The sequence below is a fragment of the Grampus griseus genome (genome assembly GCF_964374135.1).
Source record: "Grampus griseus genome assembly, chromosome: 1".
Lineage (NCBI taxonomy): Eukaryota > Metazoa > Chordata > Mammalia > Artiodactyla > Delphinidae > Grampus > Grampus griseus.
In genome coordinates, this window is record NC_139017.1 from 120,295,224 (window position 1) to 120,320,253 (window position 25,030).

The window sequence follows — 25,030 nt, forward strand, 5'->3', positions numbered from 1 at the left end:
TTTCTGCCATAGGTTAACTATTTCACACTTTAGATACTGCTATTTCTAAGCTGAGCTCACCAAAGAGTTTAAAAAGGCATGATCTTTAACTTCAAAGAGTTCTTGTCTAAAGAAAGAAACATACATATGGATAGAGAAATACAGTAGATGTGGGGAAAGTACTATTTTGGAAATATGAATAGAGTTGTAGTCTAAAGCACAGATTGAGTGGTTCTATGAGGTCGGTGTAGGCTGGCAGGGAAGACATTTGAGATGATGGTTGAATTGGTATGGACAAGTGGCAATTTGTCCTTCATCAATATGTTATGTACTAACTAACAGATTGGAATACTTTGATCACTGAACACCATTTGATTCACAGAACAAGTCACTACATAGTACACTGCCCCACCTACTACCCTTTATAGTGGTTGGCCTCTGTGTAGTAGGTTCAAACTTCCAAATCCTCAACTCCTGTACTCTACAGTGCATTTTGCTAAAGTTCCAACCTCATGTTCAGACTACTCAAATTATGATTGATATCAACCTCATTTTATTTTTTAGCCCATCTCTCTCTAGTTAGGTATAGACACAACTTTAAAGAGAGAACAATAATTTAAGAAGCAAATAAAAAGATGTGCTCATAAACTCAGTGTAAAATAAAATCTTGAGGGAACAGATTCTTTTAATGTAGCCATAAAGGTTATTTTAACTCAAAATAGAATTTATTTCTACTTTCTCCTTTGTTCTCCCCATTATCACGAGTTCCGAAAGACCAATGTGTTTGCCAGAATGTTTTGCCTCCAGGTATTGGGATGTGATTGTCATTTTTTCAGTGAGAGCCCTTTACATAAGTTCTAAAAGGCAAAAGGGAAGCAGAAATCATCAATCTTTCTCCAGCAGTGACAAGCAGCCACATGGGTTTCCACAGGTTTTTTAACAACTAGGAGTTCCTTTGCAAATTATTTGCCTTGGTGCTGCAGACAACTGCATTGGTGGGATTACTTGTAGCTCTTGATCTGGGCAGTGACAGTAAGTAAGGTGCAAAAGTAACTTACTGGTGTCCTAAGAACTAGTGAGGGGTGAAAAAACTGACAGCTCAAAGCACCTTTCCTCCACTTCTGACTTTAACTCCTCCACCTTATTTTGTAAGCACCTATTTTTCTGATCAGATATTATCCTGTTTGAAATGCCTAGAAGAGATTATATTTTCCTTACTGAATCCAAAGTATATTATTACAATACTTAGCTAAGAGTGAATTCCCTCTATTTTAGTTACAGTATACACATTTACTTTAATAAAAAATATTGTATTCAGAATTTCATTAAAACAACTTTGTAGATGTATGGAATATATGATATGTAAATGTCTATTTATATTTGGGATAATTGATAAATAGATAAAAATGAGTTGTATTTATGGTTTAAGTATCATATGTACATAGATCCAACCATATTTGATACAGACCTATATTTTTCAATTATTATCTAGTGACTCCACTGTGATATAATAAAAACACCCCAAGTTCATATGGCCTAAACTGAACACAGTGATTGGCACTCTACATATACACTTGTCTAAGTCAAAACTCTAGGCTTGATCGTTATCTTCATTACTGAAAGCCAAGAAGACTCTTGATGTCTCTTTACAATTAAGATACATGCACACACACACACACACACACACACACTCAGAAACACATAAACAGAATTACATATTTAATGGAGAGTTGCCTCTTTCAAAATCTCACTTGAGGTCAAGGACCTTCAAGATGGTAGAGGAGTAAGACACGGAGACCACCTTCCTTCCCACAGACACATCAAAATACATCTACATGTGGAACAACTCCTACAAAACACTTGCTGAACACTGGCAGAAGACTTCAGACTTCCCAAAAGGCAAGAAACTCCACACGTACCTGGGTAGGGCAAAAGATAAAAGAAAAAACAGGGATAAAAGAATAAGGATGGGACTTGCCCCTCTGAGAGGGAGCTGTGAAGGAGGAAAAGTTTCCACACACTAGGAAGCCCCTTCACTGGTGGAGACAGCAGGTTGTGGGGAGAAGTTCAGAGCCACAGAGAGAGCAGCAACAGGGGTGCAGAGGGCAAAGTGGAGAGATTCCCGCACAGAGGATCAGTGCTGACCAGCATTCACCAGCCTGAGAAGTTTGTCTGCTCATCGTCAGGGCAGGTAGGGGCTGGGAGCTGGGTCTTGGGCTTCGGAGGTCAGATCCAATGGAGAGAACTGGGGTTGGCTGCATGAACACAGATGGAAGGGAGCTAGTGTGCTACAGCTAACCAGGAGGGAATCTGGGAAAACTCTGGATATGCCTAAGAGGCAAGAGACAATTGTTTCAGGGTACGCAAGGAGAGGAGATTCAGAACACCATTTAAACGAGCTTCAGAGACAGGCGCAAGCTATGGCTATCAGCGTGGACCCCAGAGAGGAGCATGAAATGCTAACACTGCTGCTGCAGCCACCAAGAATCCTGTGTGCAAGCACAGGTCACTATCCACAACTCCCCTCCCAGGAGTCTGTGCAGCCTGCCACTGCCAGGATCCTGTGAAACAGGGACAAATTACCTGGGATAACACATGGCGTGCCTCAGGCTGTTGCAACATCATGCCAGCCTCTGCCACCGCAGGTTCCCCCCGCATTCCATAACCCTCCCTCCCACTGGCCTGAGTGAGCCAGAACCCCCTAACCAGCCACTCTTTTAACCCGCACCTGTCTGGGTGACAGAGAGACACTAGAGTGGGACCTACATTTATAGGCAGGGCCAATCAAAGCTGAACCCCAGGAGCTGTGCGAACAAAGAAGAGAAAAGGAAATTCCTCCATGCATTCTCAGAAGAAGTGGTTTAAATCCCAACAATCAACTTGAGGTACCCTGCATCTGTGGAATAGCTGAATAGACAAGGAATCATTTCAAAATTGAGGTGGTGGACTTTGGGAGCAACTGTAGATTTGGGGTTTGCTGTATGCGACTGACTAGCTTCTGAGTTTTATGTTTATCTTAGTTTAGTTTTTAGTGCTTGTTTTCACCAGTGGATTTGTTTATTGGTTTGGTTGCTCTCTCCTTTTTTTTTTATTACTTTTTATATTTTAATAATTATTTTTTATTAAAAATTTTTTTTTCTTTCTTTTTTTTTCTCTGTTTTCTTCTGAGCTGAGTTGGTTGATAGGATCTTGATGCTCCGGCCAGGTGTCAGGCCTGAGCCTCTGAGACGGGAGATTCGAGTTCAGGACACTGGATGACCAGAGACCTCCCGGACCCACATAATATCAATTGGTGAGAGCTCTCACAGAGATCTCCATCTCAACGCTAAGACCCAACTCCACTCAATGACCATCAGGCTCCAGTGCTGGACACCCCATGCCAAAGAACTAGTGGACAGGAACACAATCCTACCCATTAGCAGAGAGGCTGCCAAAAATCATAATAAGTTCACATGCACCCCAAAACACACCACTGGACATGGTCCTGCCCACCAGAAAAACAAGATCTAGTCTCATCCACCAGAGCACAGGCACCAGTTCCCTCCACCAGGAAGCCTGCACAACCCACAGAATCAATATTAGCCACTGGGGGCATACACCAAAAACAATGGGAACTACCAACATGCAGCCTGAGAAAAGGAGACTGCAAACACAGTAAGTTAAACAAAATAAGAAGACAGAGAATATGCAGCAGATGAAGGAGCAAGGTAAAAACCCACCATACCTAACAAATGAAGAGGAAATAGGCAGTCTACCTGAAAAAGAATTCAGAGTAGTGATAGTAGAGATGATCCAAAATCTTGGAAATAGAATGGAGGAAATATAAGAAAGTTTTAACAAGGAGCTAGAAGAACTAAAGATCAAACAAATGATGAAGAACAGCAAAATAAATGAAATTTAAAATTCTCTAGAAGGAATCAGTAGCAGAATAACTGAGGTAGAAGAATGGATAAGTGACCTGGAAGATAAAATAGGTGAAATAACTACCACAGAGCAGAATAAAGAAAAAAGAATGAAAAGAATAGAAGACAGTCTTAGAGACCTATGGGACAACATTAAATGCACGAACATTTGAATTATAGGGTCCCAGAAAAAGAAGAGAAAAAGAAAGGGAATGAGAAAATATTTGAAGAGATTACAGTTGAAAACTTCCCTAATATGGGAAAGGAAATAGACAATCAAGTCCAAGAAGCGCAGAGAGTCCCATAGAGGATAAATCCAAGGAGAAACACGCCAAAAAACATATTAATCAAACTATCAAAAATTAAATACAAAGAAAAAATATTAAAAGAAGCAAGGGAAAATCAACAAATAACATACAAGAGAATCCCCATAAGGTTAACAGCTAATCTTTCAGCAGAAATTCTGCAAGCCAGAAGAGAGTGGCAGGACATATTTAAAGTGATGAAAGGGAAAAACCTACAACCAAGATTACTCTACCCAGCAAGGATCTCATTCAGATTTGATGGAGAAACTAAAACATTTTCAGACAAGCAAAAGCTAAGAGAATTCAGCACCATGAAACCAGCTTTACAACAAATGCTAAAGGAACTTCTCTAGGCAGGTAACACAAAAGAAGGAAAAGACCTACAATAACAAACCCAAAACAATTAAGAAAATGGTAATAGGAACATACAAACAACATAGACTGGCTGAATCGATAAAAAAACAAGACCCATATATATGTTGTCTATAAGAGACCCAGACTGAAAGTAAAGAGATGGAAAAAGATATTCCATGCAAATGGAAATCAAAAGAAAGCTGGAGTAGCAATTCTCATATCAGACAAAGTAAACTTTAAAATAAAGACTATTACAAGGGACAAAGAAGGACACTACATAAAGCTCAAGGGATCAATCCAAGAAGAAAATATAACAATTGTTAATATTTATGCACCCAACATAGGAGCACCTCAATACATAAGGCAAATGTTAACAGCAATAAAAGGGGAAATTGACAGTAACACAATCATAGTAGGGGACTTTAACATGCCACTCTCACCAATGGACAGATCATCCAAAATGAAAATAAATAAGAAAACACAAGTTGTTGGGTATTTTATTTTATTTTTTCCGGTACATGGGCCTCTCACTGTTGTGGCCTCTCCCATTGCACAGCACAGCCTCCAGATGCGCAGGCTCAGCGGCCATAGCTCACATGCCCAGCCACTCCATGGCATGTGGGATTTTCCCAGACCGGGGCATGAACCTGTGTCCCCTGCATTGGCAGGTGGACTCTCAACCACTGTGCCACCCGGGAAGCCCAGAAGACACAAGTTTTAAATGATACATTTAACAAGATGGAGTTAATTGATATTTATATGCCATTCCATCCAAAAAAATGAGAATACACTTTCCTCTCAAGTTCTCATGTAATAGGCTTCTGGATAGATCATATCATAGGTCACAAATCAAGCCTTCTTAAATTTAAGAACATTGAAATCTTATCAAGTATATTTTCTGACCACAATGCTATGAGACTAGATATCAATTACAGGAAAAAATCTGTAAAAAGTGCAGACACATGGAGGCTAAACAATATGCTACTAAATAACCAAGAGATCACTGAAGAAATCAAAGAGGAAATCAAAAAATACCTAGAAACAAACGACAAAACACAATGACCCAAAACCTATGGGATGCAGCAAAAACAGCTCTAAGAGGGAAGTTTACAGCAATACAATCCTACCTCTAGAAACAAGAAAAATTTCAAATAAACAACCTAACCTTACACCTAAAGGAATTAGAGAAAGAACCAAAAAAAAAAAAAAAAAAAGCCAAAGTTAGCAGAAGGGAAGAAATCATAAAGATCAGATCAGAAATAAATGAAAAGAAATGAAGGAAACAATAGCAAATATCAATAAAACCAAAACCTGGTTCTTTGACAAGATAAATGAAATTGATAAACCATTAGCCAGATTCATCAAGAAAAAATGGGAAATGACACAAATCAACAGAATTAGAAATGAAAAAGAAGTAAAAACTGGTACTGCAGAAATACAAAGGATCATGAGAGATTACTACAAGCAACTATATGCCAGTAGAATGAGCAACCTGGAAGAAATGGACAAATTCTTAGAAATGCAAAACCATCTGACACTGAACCAGGAAGAAGTAGAAAATATAAACAGATCAATCACAAGCACTGAAATTGAAATTGTGATTAAAAATCTTCCAACATACAAAAGCCCAGGAAGAGATGGTTTCACAGGTGAATTCTATCAAACATTTGCTGTGGCTGGCAAGTCTGATATTCATAGGACAAGCTAGAAGGCTGGAGATTCAAGTAAGAGCTGATACTGTATGCAGTCTTAAGTCTAAAATCTGCAGGGCAGTCTAGCAGGCTAGAATCTCAGGCAGGATTTATATGTTGCAAGCTTTAGGCAGAATTGCTTTTCCTTTAGAAAACCTCAGTCTTTGGGCTTATGATCTTCACTTGATTGGGTGAGGTCTACCTTCATTATGGAGGGTAATCTTCTTTACTCAGAGTCTACTGATTTATATGTTAATCACATCTAAAGAATACCTTCACAGCAATATCTAAACTATTGTTTGACCAAACAGCTGGTACCATAGTCTAGCCAAGTTGATGTAATAAATTAATCATTATGGTTCAAAAATATCTACCTAATGAATTTGATACTTTAGTGACAGATTTCCAGATCAAATAGTGAAACTGTCAAACTGGTTTCATTTAGCTATATATAAGTTATAGATAAGAGAGTTGAACTAGAAAAGGGACTATTCTGTTTTCAGGGAAAATTTAGGGAATATTTTCCACAAGGATATACTAAGATGGAAAATCAAACTATATACCATTTACAGTTTCTCCAGCCCACAAGATAGTCTCCAAAAATAAATTAACTAATGATTTATTTAAAGCCTGTGGCCAAAGATCAAATCCTAATCCACAGCTTTTCCCATAAATTGTAGCCTCAGATAAAAGATGAGATCAAAATATGTCTGTAAGAACCTTTTTTGAAATGTTGGAAAGATTTAGGGATTTGCCTTATAGATGCTCTCACCCAGATAGAAATACTTCTAAGAATTCTATGACTGTTGTCCTATAGAACCCTGTATCTCAGTCTAAAGTAGGGAGAGGGTCACCTTCTCAAATATATTTCTGATTGAGACTTTTGCCTAAGCAGATTTATTGTAACTTGATATGCAGGAAGAGCTCAAGAATATTTAAAGACATATCATCTTTGACGAAAAGGAACATAATTCAATATGTAAAGAGGTCACTGGATCCCAATCCTTCTACCTGCAAGCAGGGGATGCTACTTATCTGCAAATATGGATCATTCCTAGTGGAAAATAAAAGATGAATCAGAGGGAAGAGTCAAAATTCCAGAGGGAAAGTCAACAGCCATTGATAACTATTCCTGGGGAGAAAAATTGAGTCCCAAGCGAAGAAAAGTTCTTACCTCTGGAGTTGGAGGAAATAACACTATGTGCTCAGTTTGATTTCAAAATTTCTATGTACCATTAACTGTATTGTGTCTTTGATTTTACCCCTTGTGAGCTGGCATGTCTGCTGTGATGATGTTGTCTCTTTTTCACCACTGTAAAAGTGGATATGTTCTAGGGAAGATAACTTATCTCGGCAAATGAGAAAATGCACCTGAGAAGTTGCTTCTATTGTGCTACATGAGAAGCTTCTTCCACACCTGCTGATAAGATCCTGTATTGCCAACCAATGATTTAATGAATACAATATTTGAGTATATTTTGCATACAGGAGGGATGTGGTTATTGTTGCCAGTGTGTGGACCGTGATAGTTGGTCTCTTACAATAAATTCCTTCCCTCCCCGTATGAACACCCACATTCAGGAAATGGAAATTATTTCCCCCCTTCTTGAATATGGGCTGACTGACTGAGTTGGCTACTAGAATGTGGCAGAAATCAAATTCTGGAGTTTCTCATTCCAAACTTCTCTTCCTCTAAGAATCCAAATGCCCATTATATGTGCTCAAACCACATTGAATAATCACATGAAGAACATGGTAGGTTTCCCGAATATTAATTTTTAGGAATGACACAATGAAATAGCTAGTGCTAAAGGTCTCTGCAAGAAAAATTATTCTGATTACTGTTTTGCCTTCACTGTCCATTTCAGTAATTATGATCATCTTGTCTTTGGTGAATGAGTACCATCACTTGGCTCCTGCCACTCTAGGATTCTGTCATTCTCACTGCATTTAGGGATCCTACTTCAATGGTAGCAGTTATCACTAATGTATGACTTACAAACAAGGATCACCACAGAGACCTTCAATGGTGATGAGGCTCCTCTCACAAATTTATTTCTCATAGTCTTGGTTAAAATCTCTGTGTTCTTGACCTTTCCAGGGAGTGTGAGCATGTCTTCCATGATAAAACACTCTAAGATTCCACTATCACTAAGCCTTTGGATATGTTTCTCTATGATATACCAATGAATTTCTGGCATTTCAACATTATTTTGCTGCTAAAATTGCTTTGTTATTAAAATTGTGCTAAAGTAACTTTGTAAAGTAAAACGGGATAGTTTGCATCTTTTTTTCCACGATCTTGACTATCTGGAATAGATATAGAATTGTGGTTTCTTATATAAAGGATAGATTGAATTCAGCTTTAAAACCACATAGTTTGTAACCTTATAATTTATAATAATTATTAAATAATAGATATTTATAAAAATGCTTAGGTATTTTATGATTATTGGCCTATTCCTTCTGGAAATTTAGACTTGAGATTTAAAGATTACAATTTAATCTTGACATGTTGCTAAAATTAAAGGTTATATTAAATAAAAACTCCAGAGCTGAAAGGCAACCACCTTGGAGATAGAAAAGAGTGAACAGTTATTTAGCCCCTACAATGTGCTAGGTACTATTCACAATTATTTACTTACATTTCCTCCTTTCATCTCTATTGTGGAGAGAATCTGTGAAACAGGTATTGTTAGCCCCATTTAACATTGAAGAAACAGACACAGAAAGGATAAGTAGCTTGCTCCAAGACCCAGTAAGTGTAATACAAGAATTCAACTTGTGCCACACGACACAGTAAGTGTGGATCAAGAATTCAAACAGAGGTGACTAGAGGTCAGAAACTGTACACAATGCTAAAATGCTTCTTAGTGCAACCGTATGGAAGAAAGTGAAGAAACTATATACTTGGAAAAAGCCAAGCTGAAAGAGGGCTTGCTTGGCTTTGCTTTGTCTGTTTTGTTTTTGTTTTGTCATTTCAGATGAAGGATTCAGTTTCTTATGTGACCTTGGTGCTTTTTGCCTGTGTGTTCCCATATCAAATTGATACAACTTCTTTGTTAATATAACTAAGCTTTGTGGAGTTCTGTTACTTGAATCAGAAGACTCAGCTGGAAATGTATGTGTTATTTTCAACCCAGCAGAAATAGACTATCATAAATTAAACACTTGGCATACTCACTAAACACCAGTAAATACTGCATAAATTCAAACTGTAGTTTTTGAGTCTGGAGACTATGTATCATCTATCTTTGTATTAGTTTCTAAAATTCTGTGCTTTATGTACAGTAGGTGCTCCCTAAATCTACTGAATGGTGAAATTTCTTACACTGAATTACATAAAACTCTCTTGATATTTAATCACTGTATATTACTGTCTTTCCTTTTTCTCTTTTTTTCATTTTCCTATTGATTCTATTTATACCAACCACATTTATCATTTCTATGAGGCTGTTTCCAAAATCTAACTCCAGTGTACATACAGATATGTTTTCTTTATGAATTTTATCTTCACATTATATATTCAGTTTTCTTCAAGTGTGCCACCTTCCACAGGCATCCTCCTATAGTCAGCCTTGTTGGCATTGGTGTAATTATAAATTTCCATGATTAATGCCTTAGCTTTTTTATAGGCTTTTCTTATCTGCATACATATTTCTAAATCTGCTTTTTCAACCTGCCTGAGATGTAGTAGCTTCTTATCATTTATTTCCTTTCCATTTCTATTTTTTACCATAATCCAAAAGATCGCTTTGGTCTTTGCAGCACATGTTATATCTCCCTTTAGATAGTACAGTACACCATCTCCTCCTGCTTTACAAAGTCTAGTTTTCCTGTAAAAAATATCTTCCTGCTTTTTAATATTTTTTCTTGTGCCTCTTGGCCATTTGTATGTCTTCCTTGGAGAAATGTCTATTTAGGTCTTCTGCCCATTTTTTTTTTTTATTTTTTTAAATTTTATTTTCTTTACTTTTTTATACAGCAGGTTCTTATTAGTTATCCATTTTATACATATTAGTGTATATAGGTCAATCCCAACCTCCCAATTCATCGCACCATCACCCCTACCCTACCACTTTCCCCCATTGGTGTCCGTACATTTATTTTCTACATCTGTGTCTCTATTTCTGCCCTGAAAACAGGTTCATCTGTACCATTTTTCCTAGGTTCCACATATATTCATTAATATACGATATTTGCTTTTCACTTTCTGACTTACTTCACTCTGTATAACAGTCTCTAGACCCATCCACGTCTCTGCAAATGACATAATTTCGTTCCTTTTTATGGCTGAAAAATATTCCATTGTATATATATACCACATCTTCTTTATCCATTCGTCTGTCAAAGGGCATTTAGGTTGTTTCCATGACCTGGCTATTGTAAATAGTGCCGCAATGAACATTAGGGTGCATGTGTCTTTTTGAATTATGGTATCCTCTGGGTATATGCCCAGTAGTGGGATTGCTGTATCATTTGGTAATTCTATTCTTAGTTTTTTAAGGAACCTCCACACTGTTCTCCATAGTGGCTGTATCAATTTACATTCCCACCAACAGTGCAATAGGGTTGCCTTATCTCCACATCTTCTCCAGGATTTGTTGTTTGTAGATATTCTGATGATGCCCATTCTAACTGGTGTGAGGTGATGACTCATTGTAGTTTTGATTTGCAATTCTCTAATAATTAGTGATGTTGAGCAGCTTTTCATGTGCTTCTTGGCCATCTGTATGTCTTCTTTGGGGAAATGTCTATTTAGGTCTTCTGCCCATTTTTGGATTTTTTTTTTTTTTTTTAATATTGAGCTGCATGAGCTGTTTATATATTTTGGAGATTAATGTTTTGTCCATTGATCCATTTGAAAATATTTTCTCCCATTCTGAGGGTTATCTTTTCATCTTGTTTGTAGTTTCCTTTGCTTTGCAAAAGCTTTTAAGTTTCATTAGATGCCATTTGTTTATTTTTGTTTTTATTTACATTACTCTAGGAGTTGGATCAAAAAAGATCTTGCTGTGATTTGTGTTCTTACTATGTTTTCCTCTAAGAGTTTTATAGTGTCCAGTCTTACATTTAGGTCTTTAATCCATTTTGAGTTTATTTTTGTGTATGGTGTTAGGGAGTGTTCTAATTTCATTCTTTTACATGTAGCTGTCCAGTTTTTCCAGCACAACTTATTGAAGAGACTGTCTTTTCTCCATTGTATATCCTTGCCTCCTTTGTCATAGATTAGTTGACCATAGGTGCATGGGTTTACCTCTGGGCTTATCTTTTTTTTCTTTGTTTCTATTTCATTTATTTCTGTTCTGATCTTTATTTCTTTCCTTCTACTAACTTTGGGTTTTGTTTGTACTTCTTTAGTTCCTTTAGGTGTAAGGTTACATTGTTTATTTGAGATTTATCTTGTTTCTTGAAATAGGCTTGTATTGCTATAAACTTCCTTCTTAGAACTGCTTTTGCTGCATCCCATAGGTTTTGGATCATTGTGTTTTTGCTGTAATTTGTTTCTAGGTATTTTTTGATTTCCTCTCTGATTTCTTCAGTGATCTCTAGGTTATTTAGTAATGTACTGTTTAGCCTACATGTGTTTGTGTTTTTCACGTTTTTTCCCTGTAATTGATTTCTATCTTATAGCGTTTTGGTCAGAACAGATGCTTGATATGATTTCAATTTTCTTAAATTTACTGAGACTTGATTTGCTGCAAGTTGTGATCTATCCTGGAGAATGTTCTGTGTGCACTTAAGAAGAAAGTGTAATCTGCTGTTTTTTGCATGAAATGTCCTATAAATATCAATTAAATCTATCTGGTCTATTGTGTCATTTAAAGCTTGTGTTTCCTTATTAATTTTCTGTTTGACTGATCTGTACATTGGTGTAAGTGAGGTGTTAAAATCCCACACTATTATTGTGTTACTGTCAATTTCCTCTTTTATAGCTGTTAGCAGTTGCCTTATGTATTGAGGTGATACTATTTGGGTGCATATATAATTGTTACATCTTCTTCTTGGATTGATCCCTTGATCATTATGTAGTGTCCTTCCTTGTCTCTTGTAACATTCTTTATTTTAAAGTCTATTTGATCTGATATGAGTATTGCTTCTCTAGCTTTCTTTTGATTTCCATTTGCATGGAATATCTTTTTCCATCTCCTCACTTTAAGTCTATTTGTGTCTTGTTTTTGTATTCATTCAGCAAGCCTGTGTCTTTTGGTTGGAGCCTTTAATCCATTCACATTTATGGTAATTATCCATATGTATGTTCCTATTACCATTTACTTAATTGTAATGGGTTTGTTTTTGTAGGTTCTTTTCTTCTCTTGTGTTTCCCATTTAGATAAGTTCCTTTAGCATTTGTTGTACAGCTTGTTTGGTGGTGCTGGATTCTCTTAGTTTTTGCTTGGCTGTAAAACTTTTGATTTATCTGTCAAATCTGAATGAGATACTTGCCAGGTAGAGTAATCTTGGTTGTAGGTTCTTCCCTTTCATCACTTTAAATATATCATGCCACTCCCTTCTGGCTTGTAGATTTTCTGCTGAGAAATCAGCTGTTAACCTTATGGGAGTTCCTTTCTATGTTATTTGTCAATTTTCCCTCATTGCTTTCAATAATTTTTCTTTGTCTTTAATTTTTGTCAGTTTAATTTCTATGTGTCTAGGCATGTTTCTCCTTGGATTTATCCTGCCTGGAACTCTCTGCGCTTTCTGGACTTGGATGGCTATTTCCTTTCCCATGTTAGGGAAGTTTTTGACTATAATCTCTTCAAATATTTTCTTGGGTCCTTTCTTTCTCTCTTCTCCTTCTGGGACCCTTATAATGTGAATGTTGTTGCATTTAATGTTGTCCCAGAGGGCTCTTAGGCTGTTTTGGTTTCTTCTCATTCTTTTTTCTTTATTCTGTTCTGTGACAGTGAATTCTACCATTCTGTCTTCCAGGTCACTTATCCATTCTTCTGCCTCAGTTATTCTGCTATTGATTCCTTCTATTGTATTTTTCATTTCAGTTATTGTATTATTCATCTCTGTTTGTTTGTTCTTTAATTCTTCTTGGTCTTTGTTAAACATTTCTTGCATCTTCTCGACCTTTACCTCTATTCTTTTTCTGAGGTTCTGGATCATCTTCACTATCATTTTTCTGAATTATTTTTCTGGAAAGTTTCTTATCTCCACATCATGTAATTGTTTTTCTGGGGTTTTATCTTGTTTCTTCATCTGGTACATAGCTCTCTCCTTTTTCATCTTGTCTATCTTTCTGTGAATGTGGCTTTTGTTCCATAGGCTGCAGGATTGTAATTCTTGCTTCTGCTGTCTGCCCTCTCTTTCTGATTTTTAATAGGGTTCTACTTACCTCATTTTAGTTGTGCTACTTCAGTTGTATTAATCTCTACTTCCTGGTCTTGAAGACATAAATTTCTTCCTTCCTCCCTCCCTCTTTCCCTCCCTCCTTCCCTCCCTCTTTCCCTCCCTCCCTCCCTTCCTTCCTTCCTTCCTTTCTTTCTTTTCTCCAGGGAGACAGATAAATATAGATAGATTTTCTCAAACTGCTTAGTTTTCTGTTGTTGTTGTTGCTATTTTTTTGTTGTTGTTTAGGAAATGTTAGTCCTCAATTTTTTATTGTTACCTTTCTCCTCTTATTTTAATCGTTGAAATAACATTTTCAAGTCCATAGTATGTTAATCACTAATGTTACCACAGCACAGTACACACATGGATACATACTGTGTACCAAATCTACGTTGTTCTGCTTTCACAAGGTGGTCACCTATTTGTTTTACCAGGAAGCAAAATAGGATTGATTTTTAACACAAATAGTTTATAACTGAATATCTAAACTTAGATACATATAGCAGGCATCTTTATGGAGTCTCAGAAAAATTGTAAAAGTAAACAAAAAGTCTGGGTTCTTCTAACTTTACTTATTGCTCTCTTTTTTTCTTATTGTTCCCTTAATACCTTCCAAAACACACAGAGAAGAAACAAAATAACTGTCACAGTGATGAGTTAGTATTTTGAGATAAAAAAATCATGAGATAGTAGAATCAATTTTTCCTCCTGCCAACCCAAAATTATATCATTTCATGTTTGAAAAAGGGAATGAAGAGAGCATGTTTGGGTTTATTGGTGATTATTGATGTTAAAAACATTACAAAAGGCTTCCTTGGTGGTGCAGTGGTTGAGAGTCCACCTGCCGATGCAGGGGACACGGGTTCGTGCCCTGGTCTGGGAAGATCCCACATGCCACGGAGCGACTGGGCCCGTGAGCCATGGCCGCTGAGCTTGCGCATCCGGAGCCTGTGCTCCACAACGGGAGAGGCCACAACACTGAGAGGCCCGCATACCGCAAAAAAAACAAACAAAAAAAAACCAAAACAAACAAACAAACAAAAAAATTCCAAAGAGAGAATATCTAAAATTGACCTCCAGTTACTCATGCTCATACAAAATTAAAGCGTATAAAACAATTTTTTCTTAACATCTTGTCAGTTATTTCTCTTTCTATCAGGCTTTATTTCAGTTTTTGATCCCCTGCCTACAACTTCTAACAGAAGTGCAGTGTGTAAAATTGTGAGTTTATGATTCTAGTTTTCCTTATCACACTCTATTTTCAGTATCATCTCTATCTACCTTTGGTTTCACTTTCCCTTACTTTCATTTCAGAATCACAGCTTACTTCTTGCTCTTGGCTGCCCTCTCCTTGATCATTTTTCTTTCTGACTTCCTATCTTCCTCTTATCTAAACTATGAATTCAACAATAGTCATTTTTCTCCTACACATTCCCACCTAGCAAAATGTATATTTTTTTTCACAAACTGAAATCGTGGCAAAACGTTTACATGCATACATGATTCTCCACTAGCTCATAAATGGCTTTCATTTCTATTTTTCCTTACATATCACCACAGTCTACTAAAGTCTAGCCATTTATCAACTCTTACTAGTGTATATATTGTATGGATAAGAAATGACACACTTTTTTTTTATGTACAGGAAATGTGGTTCCAAAGATATTTAAGGAGTCAATAATCCTGATTTCTTCATTATTGTATCTGAAGTTTTTATTTGTTGAATGTTTCACATTTATTCACACTTTCTAAATGTTGTTTAGATATTTACTTTAAAGAATCATGATAATAAGAGATTTAGTGCACATATCTATTCATTTTCAACATAGAAAATGTTTCAGAGCAGGGGTTATGTAATATAAGTTAAACAAAATATAGATATTCTGAATGAATACTCATATATCCATTTGACAGCCTTTACTAAGAAGTCTATTCTTAACGTAGAAAGCAGTATACTTTGTACATCAATTTTAATTTATAAAGACATATATAATATTTTGCATATTTTTATCAATACATTAATCATGCTGATGACTTTTTTATTTTCAAAGTGAGAAAAAAAATGTGGCATTGTTTTAAGGAAGCTACACACTGAAGCATGACTATAAAACCATATGTCCTCAAATTTATGCACAGAAACTTGACTGTAGGTATATCATGGCATTTACAGGTTTTACACAATTGACTAATTTGATAATTTGAAGCCAGGGTTGTCATTATATAAAAGGGAAATAAAAAGAAGAGGCAGAAAATTCCATTTGGAACTTGACTTTTCATCCTATGTCTACACTAAGAGCTACCTTTTGAAACATTTCAAAGGATGCCGAAATATGTTCCATGCCTTACCCACATCTGTGTCAGTTTCTAAGGTACCACATCTTTGTCTCTGCCTACCAAAAAGTAGACTGTCTCCTACGCCTTCCACCCCTAGCCACCTCATTCCCTGTATGCAATGTGCATTGAAGTATTGAAATTTCCCTCAACAATGGTTATCTCCATAATGATCAAGTTCTCACTTGAGTTAAGGAGACTAGGATATAGCCATGAAAGATGACTATGTGTCATGTGTTATCACATGACTAATTTTATGTTGTGGCTAGAGAGAAAGAAAAGAACTGTGTTGATATGAACTTAAGGAGGGATTGCACTACTTCCTTATATACAGTTCCAAATTTCCTGCTACCAATTTGTTCCTTGGAATTTCTCAGAGAACAATTTCCCTAAATACCAAGGCATGCGATTAGAGAAATATTGATTTCAATCAAGTGGCATAGTTAGTATAATTGAATTACCTTAATTATTGTGGTTGCTCTTCTTGGTACATCAGTCAAATGTATACAAAATCTCCAATGAATGTGCCAATAAAAGTTGACAGGTCAGCTTATACCAAGAGGATTTAGAGCAGTATTGTGCAAATTTTAATATTTATAGATCTCTAACACTGTAAAAATTTTGCATGCAAAAATATACCTATTCATAATCAAGTGTCTAGGCTTTTTTTTTTAATTTATGTTTTTTAATTAATTAATTAATTTTTTTTTTTTTTTGCGGTATGCGGACCTCTCACTGTTGTGACCTCTCCCGTTGCGGAGCACAGGCTCCGGACGTGCAGGCTCAGTGGCCATGGCTCACGGGCCCAGCCACTCCAGGACATGTGGGATCTTCCCGGACCGGGGCACAAACCCATGTCCCCTGCATCGGCAGGTGGACTCTCAACCAATGCGCCACCAGGGAAGCCCCTTTAATTTATTTTATTTTTGGCTGTGTTGGGTCTTCATTGCTGCATGTGGGCTTTCTCTATTTGCAGTGAGTGGGGGCTTCTCATTGTGGTGGCTTCCTTGTTGTGGAGCACAGGCTCTAAGTGCACAGGCTTCAGTAGTTGTGGCTCGCGGGTTCTAGAGCACAGGCTCAGTAGTTGTGGTGCAAGGGCTTAGTTGTTCCGTGGCATGTGGGGTCTTCCTGGACCAGGGCTTGAACACATGTCCCCTGCATTGGCAGGCAGATTCTTAGCCACTGTGCCACCAGGGAAGCCCCAAGTGTCTAGGTGTGATGAAAAGTATTTTAATAGTCCTACATAACTTGGAAATATAAAATATCTCCAAAAAATATTTTTATGTTTTATGTTGCAATCATGAATTAATTAGAAATGTGTACAAAATATTTTTTTTCTTATATTATCCATATTCAACCATAAACATGAGAAAGAAATGAACAAATGTAACCATGGTTTAGATTGATATCAGATATTAAAATAAAGATGTGAATGTTTTCTAAACTCAGGAATTTATGTTTTTCTTAGAAGTGATTTAGAAAGTTAACATAGATAACAATATAATGCTGTCTTAAAATCACAGATATCTGTACTGATTCTGTGGTCATTAGAAACAAAGTACAATTCAGATTGCAAATATTTCAACTGTACATGACATCATTTAGCTTTAAATCATAAATGGACTAAAAGCCCATCACAAGCATATTGCAAATAAATCTAGCTTTTATTTTATTTGCACTCATACTTTTCTAGATCATATTACTGTATGATAATATGCTTTTGTCTGGATGAAAGTATATAATCATAAACATTTACAATTCTCCCTGGTAAAAGGCAGATGACATACACTATCATTTTGTGATGTGTAATTCAATTGCTGGCACATTATGATTTTTAATGTAAGGCTTATAATGTAAATTTCAATTCTGTACTCTGTCAGTAAGTAACAAATGTTGAATTATTTCCTTCCTTAGACATACACCATTGGAATCCATTTAAAGTGCTTAATGATGTATTAATAAACCATGATTTTCCAGCAGAATTTCTGAACTCCCCTTACTGGCGCCAGCTCTAGTGCTGCCAATCAAATTAGAATGTTATGGCTTCTCAGTAAATAAAGGTTAATTGGACATATAAAGGGAAATTGAACATCAGAAGTATCTTTACTCACATTATTCTTGCATAAAACTTAGTTATTAAATTTCTTTTTATCATATGTGTGGCTAAAATAGTCACAATAGCATATATTAGATCTTTATTTTTTGTTTTGAACACAAACAGGTATTCTCTTGTAATTTCAGAAAAAACAGTAGTAACAGGCTTACTGTTTTCATCTGTGTTAAATTTTCTAATTCATTATTTCTTAGGAGAAATAAATTTATGTTGGATAATTTGTGCTTATTAAGCTTAACTGTAAATGTTTTTTTTGCAACCATTCTCCTTAATTCCCCAAATCTTGTTCTCCCTATAAAAATAAATGTGTAATATGATTTACACATATGTACCATCATTTCCTCAAATAGCATCTATTTTTTTTCTTACTTCCTGATCTTTTAGATAGCTTAAAGCATGGCCTGCTTTTGATGGGTTCTGTTGTCTTGTAGTTGATTCAGATGTGAATCATATGCTTGAACTGTTCTAATAGAGCTGTATGGGAAAAACTTACTAAGCATGTATTGATATTTACCAGCTACATAATTTTAGAAATGTAAGTTTATCTAGTGAGAAAAAGGAGACTATACATCTACAGAGAAACCACTCCAGATGCAGTATACTTAATAATGCTGGATAAAATAAAGAGATATATTTAAGACATGGCTGACATAGCCAGAAATTTAAATAATTCTTTGGAAGCCAGAAATAACACAAAAACTAAAATTAATAATAATAAGAAAGTAAGAAACTGGAACCAATAATTGCTAGTCTAGAAGTTTGCCAGAAGACAAAGCAGGTGGGAAGTCATCAACCTCTCAAATTCATCATCTCCATCCTCACATTTGACATCCCCAAAGGGGAAACCTTAGTGAAGGATGTGAAAAAATAAGAAAACTCCTAGCAGAGTAAGACTTTGGGAATTTATCTCCATCTCACCATTTTCTCTAAACTATCACAAAGCATCAGTCACTCTACCTTTGTATAGTCCCTCCTCAAGATCCCTAAAATTCAAACTTGAAAAATTGTGGACACAAGTTATTTTGATCCTTGGAAATAATTAAGCACCTTGATGAAGCCCAGGTAAATTATCTCTGGAGAAAATAATGTCAAACTTAGACCTCAAATATTTTCCACACAATTCCAAGGAAAGTGAACTCACCATTGAAAATCACTAAAAATATGAGAAAACTTCACCACCAACAGGAAAAAGACAGATCAAGCACTCAAAAATGTATAATTATGTCCACAGCAAATTCAATTATTAAATTTAAAAGATGCAAAATTTAAAGTTGTATTTATAAAGATATACAAGAAAGACTTGAAACAACGGGAAAGGAGAGATTATCAAACCTGACAAGCCAGATTCAAAACAGAACAAACTAGAAATTTTGGAAATTAATTTAAAAAGTAACTGAAAATTTCTGTATGCTCCAAATAACATAGCTTCAAAGTAAATACATAAAAATACAGAATTATATGAATATTTTACCACTGAATAGCTGCAAGTCTGGAGAAGTTATCTAAATACCCTGAAATAATTTCTTATATTTACAAAATAAGTAAAGACCATTAGGCTTATTCAGTCATTCATTTATTAGCTCATTAATTGCTGTTATAAGTATTAAGCATTTTCTATGTTCCAAGCAATGTGCTACCTTATAGTCACATAAAGTTATGGCCTTTGCCTTTGAACAGCTGACATTCTTGCACAAGAGTTGATGATGCCTCCCAGTTCTAATTTTATTTTCAGCTGGTAGTCATTTCAATTCATTCTTCTAGTCAAGACAAAGGGAAGAATTTGGCAGATACTGAGAACTTGACCCTTAGTGCTGCAGACATCTATAAAGTTAAGGTGGATAAACAGAAGGAGATGACATATAGGCAGAGAGAGTAAGAAGAAAAAAAATCCTGATTTGACGCTATTAACAAAGTATAAAGCAATAATCATGCACATGGAATATAATACCATTGTATTTTAATCCTGGGTAACAATAACATAAATATGTTCTGGGTTCATGTAGGCCATATTCAACTTCAATATATATACAAATTTCCAAAGCTTTAATAGGAAAAACAAACACACCCAGAATACACAAATATTAATGCAAGGTTAAGATGGTAGTTTATGATGTTGTAGGGAAACAAAATACATGCCCAACATTCACAATTCATCTGGACTTTACAAAATCTATATTGCTTCTATTAGGAAGGTAAACTGCTTTGAATGTTTTAAGAAGAACTTTAGAACTCATTCTCAAGTAATAAATTGGCATTTTCTATTCTAAATATTGAAAACGATACCAGTATTCTTAAACTGAGCTCCCAAATTTTACACAAGTTTATGACACAGGTAGAAGAAATCTCCCTGCAGAATTAGAAAAACAATCTAATTGAAAAATAAACAGGTGTGAGTGTTGCTAAACATGTGTTTGAAAATTTATATACCAATTTTTAATAAACTGAATTTAGTGATCTAGTTTCAGTATGAAAGACACTTTGCTTCAGATTTAAATTTTTATAAACCAAGAAATTTTCTTAGACAATATTTAGAAATATGAATAAGCAACTTTACAATCAAAACTATTTGTGCATCTCAACAAGTTTGGTTTAGGTTTGAAAGAAAGCAAACATAGATTATACACATCTATCTATATCTACCCATCTATCTATTTATTTATAGATTTATATTTATACATATTGTCAACAACAAATTGGCACCTGCCACTGGCACTTACCAACTACCTCTACAAGGATTAAATCATGTGCTCCTGTAGCTGCTGATTTTCAACACCCCCTGAGAGGAGTTCAGGGTGGAGAGCAGAAATGAGGCACTCTGTGCTCTGGGAAAACTGGCGGAACAGTTCTTCAGGTAGTTAGATATATTCAGGAGCAGGTTCTATGAGCCCAATTCGTGTATATCCTCATATTTATAAAAGCACTAAAATCCTTCATGGTTACGATTGCTTCTCGTGACTAGCAGAAACCTTCTGCAAAAAATATGTGTTTGATTGTATGTACTCCCCCTTCACCAAAATCACATATATACTGACCTTCCCTGCTACGTCTTTGGAGCAGTTTCTCAGAACTATCTGAAATGTTGTCTCCCGGGCTATAGTCTTCATTTAGCCCCAAGTAAAACTTGACTCACAACTTTCATATTGCGCACTTTTTTAAGTCAACAGTATTTACACATACATATATATTATTATTAATATAATGTTTGACTTTTCCATTTTTTCCTTTCTACCCAATACTGTACGTGTGCCTCCTGTCATGGAAGCTAAAATAAACTGACATATTTACCTTTAGGTTGGCCTCATATGTGTCTACAGAGTTAGTTTATATTTGAGCTAATTGACAAGAGTGGTAATGTAAATTCTATGCAAATGAACCTCCTCTGGGACTCCTCTTTCTTAGTTCAGTTGATGCCTATGCAAACATAGGACTTTGTAATGTTATTCCAAGGTATTTAATTTTGTGGTTTGTGTAGACATTCAGTATTATTGACAGTGATACTTTGGCCTCCTATACTATCTCTGACAAACATTCTCTGCTTTAAATACAGCACTACAGCCGATAAGTTTGAAGCATGTGAAATGAGTACTGATAATGTTATATTATTGGTGAAAAAATTAAATCATGGAAAATTTTAATGTTATGTTAATACGACTTGCCCCAAACACACACACACACACACACACACACACACACACGCACGCACGCACACACACACACACTCTCACACATACACACAGATATCCAAATTATTTTCACTGAAGATATAATGTAATTAGCAGTAGAAAAATAAAGTGTCCATGACTGTTCAGTTTCAAACATTTATTTTTAAAAAGTGACTATATTCAAGGTGGTTTATCTAGTTACTATACATTTCACTCATGATTTTTTTTGTTGTTGGAGGTGGTTCTGTGCATCGTAGGATATTCAGCAGTGTCTCTGTCCCCTCCCCACTAGATGCCAGTAACACTCCCCTAAGTTGTAACAATCAAAATTATCTCTAGACAGCCCCAAGAGGGCAAAATTGTCCCCAGCTGTAAAACTCCACACTCTGAGGTCCCTACCAAATGTCTCACAGTTTCAGTGAGAACCCATCTTTGACTTTTGGAACTCAAATGTGTGAACTCTAAGGATTTTCAACTCTCAGCTCCCCAGTAATTTTTCATTCTTCTGTAGTTGTTCTTTGACAACCCTTGTGGTTTCCTTTCCTAGAAACATGCAATTTAGTATTAATCCAAACATTTAAGCTCACCCATATGCCAATTTATGATGATCTTTTCCTACATAGCTCTTTCATCTCTTACTCTGTGCTCCAAAAATTCTAGCCTAATCTCTTTGTCCTATACTCAGTGGGATGGGCACACCCTTCCTGTGATATCCTCCTGACTGCAGACAGAAAGCCAGAGAAATCACAGGAGTTCCCTCTCTTCTTTTCTTTCTCTGAGGATCAGCATTTTGTACTGCTTGTTGTCCAATTTCTGAAACAGTTGTTTTACATAGTTTGCCTGGCTTCCTGATTGTTATAGCAGGAGAGCAAGTCCAGTAACAGCCATCCATCCCTTCATGGCCAGGAGTAGAAACAACATAGGGGCTCAAGAACACTGGGTAATGTCTGGACACAATTCTACCCTCACAAGTTGTGTCTTTAACAATAACAAATGTGTTTGTTTCCAAATATGTCTGTGCCGGCCATATTTGCTATTGTAATTTCAGCTTTCAAGTATATAGCAAAGTATTAAAAGAAAGAGTTGCTTTTTATGAAAAAATCAAATTAAATATTTTGAAAGTTTAGATAAAGACAAATTACTCAAAAATATTTTTGTCTCATTATGTGCAAGATAATTCTCAAAGAATGGTAAAATGTAAAGAATCTAGACAATCTCCACTCATGTTTCCTCACAAATATCTTTAAGTTCTCACCAGAATTTAAAATATCCCAAGCTTGAAATTATACTTAAGGCCATTTTAATGTTGTTTATTCTATAATCACAATGTGGAACTGTAGTTAGAACACTCAAAAAACTGTCTTATTCCCATATTAAAATATGACAAATATATATTTGTAAATTTTAATTTAAAAATTTATTTTTAAATATACATTTTAGTAAACCTCTACTTCAATTGCCTCTTTTGATTATATAACTCATGACCTGCTTTTATGATGTCAAGGGTTGAGCTATTTTTCACATTCATAGAATTAACTAATTAATCCAACAAATATTTATTACATACATACTGTGTACTGGGCAAATACTAGGTCCTGAAGATTGAATAGTGAACAATGTAAACAAAAATCCCCACCTTTGTTTGGCTTGTGTTCTAGTGAGGCTGTTAGACAATAAAGATAAATAAATGAAATATATGCATATATTTATTAAATAAATAAGTCAAAGATGACCTTTATGTATTGGCCCCCAGGTTGCTCATTTCTTTATTGCAAACTGAGACCCATTTTCTCAAAAACCCTCTGGCACTAAGCTCAAATTTTGAAACATCTATTTACTCTTCTAAAAGCCCAAAAGAGCAAATTTTAGCCATTTAGAGAACAACTGCTCTGCACACCTGCAAAACCTTATCCAACAGCTGTTACCTATTGATAAGATAGGGTCCTACAGTTATAAGGCCCCAAGCTGCTATGGCCCTTTGGAACTCTGACACAGACACTCCCCTCCTATGGGGCTGAGCAACATTACTTAGACATGTAAGCCCCCTCTCCAATCCTCCTTTCTCTTAGGAGTTTCCTTGCCCTCCTCCTCTCTAAGTCGTAACCCCAGCTCTATAGCCTCTGAATGAACTCATGTTGTGAGCTTACCTCTCTTGCAACCCCTTTCAAAAGCTGCCCAAATAAATCCTGTTGTGTTTAAATAACCTTTGTGATCATATATTTTCCTTGATCAGCCCAAATCCTTCAAACCCTTAGAAATACTAAATAGTGAGAATTACTGGCTAGAAAATAAGCAAAGAAATAGAATATAAAATAGGGACTGGGGATTGACATTTTAGATAGATAGAGTGGTCAGGAATAGCCTCACCGAGGAACAGACTGCCAAGTAAGATCTTGAAAATGTGTGGGAATTGGCCACACATATTATCACTCTACATATTTATTGTCTGTCTCCTTCACTAAAATGAATGTTCCATAAAAAAAGCACGTTCTGGGCTTCCCTGGTGGCGCAGTGGTTGAGAGTCTGCCTGCCGATGCAGGGGACACGGGTTCGTGCCCCGGTCTGGGAAGATCCCACATGCCGCGGAGCAGCTGGGCCCATGAGCCATGGCCGCTGAACCTGCGCGTCTGGAGCCTGTGCTCCGCAACGGGAGAGGCCATAACAGTGAGAGGCCCGCTTACCACAAAAAAATAAAATAAAAAATAAAAAAAGCACGTTGCATTTTTGTTCACTGTTAATATCCCCATGGCTTAAAAAGTATTTAGATCATGGTAAGTAATTAATAAATGTACATATGACCAATTAATAAATGAATAAGACTTCCATTGTATCTATAACTAGCACTTTCTAAGTGTCAAATCTTTACAGTCTCTCAAAGTACTGCTGAAACAAAAGTATTCTGACTAAGGAAATCATTATCCAAAGGAAAAAGAGAGCTTCCTCCCAATTTCCTTCCAAAAAGAAAGATGAAAAATCCACATCAACTCCCAAATTGTCCTCTAAATCCCAACTACTGGTTTTAATTTGTGAATATGTGGCTCACTTCATTCATATGATGTAGTTTTGTAGAGGGTGGGATATATATTCAAATCTTTCCCCTTCCACTTGTTAGCTAGGTAACTTTGAGGATAATTTGAGCCCATATAAGTCTTATACTACTCATCGTTAAAATAGGGTGTCAGTGGAGCATGTCCCATATGATTTTGCTGAGAAAAATTATAATACACTTAAAGTACTTAATATAGGCTCTGAAACCAGTAAATGTTAAATTAACACTAAGGACCAGTATTTATCAAGTGCCTTCTATGTGAGAAAAACAATATGCTTGATGTGGGTAACATATGGCTGATAA